Source organism: Aethalodelphis obliquidens, unplaced genomic scaffold (genome assembly GCF_003676395.1).
Source record: "Aethalodelphis obliquidens isolate GAN/ISIS:26980383/991018 unplaced genomic scaffold, ASM367639v1 scaffold10, whole genome shotgun sequence".
Taxonomy (NCBI): Eukaryota; Metazoa; Chordata; class Mammalia; order Artiodactyla; family Delphinidae; genus Aethalodelphis; species Aethalodelphis obliquidens.
This window is the reverse complement of record NW_020837954.1, coordinates 26,663,740-26,665,842: the sequence shown is the minus strand read 5'-3', so window position 1 is coordinate 26,665,842 and position 2,103 is coordinate 26,663,740. Positions and strand designations below refer to the sequence as shown.

The 2,103-nt window shown below is 42.9% G+C and overlaps 1 non-coding gene across 1 annotated transcript; it reads right to left on the bottom strand.

The window, feature by feature from the left end:
- Window positions 1-651: 651 nt before the first annotated feature.
- On the bottom strand, window positions 652-755 carry LOC113623072 (U6 spliceosomal RNA). The gene has a single exon (XR_003433765.1). It is a non-coding gene; the product is annotated as a U6 spliceosomal RNA (small nuclear RNA).
- Window positions 756-2,103: the final 1,348 nt, after the last annotated feature.

The following is a 2,103-nucleotide window of genomic DNA, read 5'->3' as shown; positions in this document are numbered from 1 at the left end:
AGGGGTTGGGAATAAATGATGGGCTTTAACACAAAGGTGACAAGGATGATGATGGAGGTGGTTCCGTTCATAAAGAAGACAGTAAAGGTCCAGGCATGCATATATAAAGGGCATGAAATGCAAGGTTACCAAAGTGTTATAGGCAGCACAGGTAAGATGGATTTCCTCCTGTGCCCTTCCTATAAAAGGTTAAGCAGATACCAATGAGCTTGGGATTTGCATTTCCTGATGGAGTCCAAATCAACACAAGGTGATACCTTCCCATCCCCAAAGGCCTGTAGGTTATTTTACTATAGAGCCTTGGTTGGGGAGGAGGGGACAGATCCAACTGAGAGAATTTTCCATTCATTATATTTTCCCCATGAGTCAGAAATGAGCAACCTTTTATTGCTTGAGGATCAATGTAGGAAAAATAAAATTCCCAACAGGCTTAAGTGATATGCAGCAGGTCACACAGGAAGCTAGAGGTAAAGTCAGGCTGATTTTCAGCACCATACATATTCCACCCATGTCATCTCAGTAATTTCTGAGGAGACTTATGATGGTGGCAGCGTTGACAAAGTTAACTCAAAGCGGAGAAACAAGACATCCTCAGCCTAAGCGTCTGTCTGAATCATTCGGCGCCATCATATAGATAGATGGTTCCTAGAAAAAAATACGGAATACGTCATGATTTTGTGTGTCATCCCTGGGCAGGGGCCATGCTAATCTCTGCATCGTTCCAATCTTAGTACCTGCTCTGCCAAAGTGAGTACAAGAGGACCTCTTATTGTCGACCATGACATGAGCTCTCTACCTTTTTCAGAGAAGGGGCAATTCCAGATTCAGTGTTTCCCTTCTGAAGTAGACGATGGCAAAGAAATAGAATCAATAAAATGGAAAAGCTAAACTATAGGGAGAGAGAAATAACAGAAACATAAAATTGTTCAACAATGTGATCAGCTAAAAAAGATCAGAGTAAGACTGTGTCTAAACAAAGGTGGTTAAAGCAGAGGCTAGAGCTGGGTTTCTTCATAACAGGCCCTTCTTACAGGCTGAGCGTCCTCTCTGGCTTGATGATGATGCAGAAGACAGACTTGTGGTGAGCTGGAGGAGCCCGTTGTGCGTCTCTCTTCCTGGCTCTGCATTTAGTGAAATCAGCTATGGTGGGAGCATTTACACCACAAAATGAGCAAATGCTATAGATCAGGGCTCTTTTCCTCGGAGAACTAGTTGTTAAAGGTTTACCAGCGCATCACTGTGACAAACCACAGTAACCTTTCAGAGGAAAATCCAGAGAATATGAAGCAGTCCTGGCAGAAGTTCAAAAGTATACAAACCCTTCCCCAGCCACTTTGTCTCACTACCCCCTGCCCACTGCAGTCCCTGAAAACCCACCTCCCCAAGCACTTTCTTGTTATGCCAAGCAGGAAGCTTCCCCGGGGCTCTTAGAGCAGGCCTGAAAACAGGGTACATTCTCAAGGAGAGGCAAAAGAATGAATGAAAATATGACTCCTGCCATGCACAGGGCATGCCACCTCTGAGCAGAAAGCGAAACTTGAACTATCCCTTTGATCTTATAAGGAACATATAAAGGAAATTAAAAGGCCCTTAATCGCACTTGAATTTGTAAAAGAGCAAATCTCACTTCCTTTATTCTTTTTCTCCAACATCTGCAGCTCTGTCTTGAATACAATTGCAGATGGTTTTTCATTACCTTTTTTTAAATGTCTGGAGAAACAGCTCAACTTTCCAAGTAGAATTATTAAAAGAATTCAGGGCAGGATGTAAAAATCTTTCACTTTTTCTAAGTCTTCAACTCTCCCTTGCATTATCATAAGTTCTCTTAAGTGTAGTTACTTTCCTCCCATTTCCTCCCCTCCTGGGCTGCAGTTTTGTAATAAAGGAGGCTCAAGGGACATGAGTCCTTCCTCTGATTGGGTTAGAGTAGGACGAAGGCAAGGGGGTGGGGAGAGAGAGAGAGAGTGACTAGGCAGCCACGTGGAAATGACACCGTCTCTTACTGTCCACTTTACATAGTTGTCATTTTTCATGCTGGTGTCTTTAAGTCTTGTATATATGACTGGTGGTGCTATCTGTAACATCCTTATAAGAACAATTAAA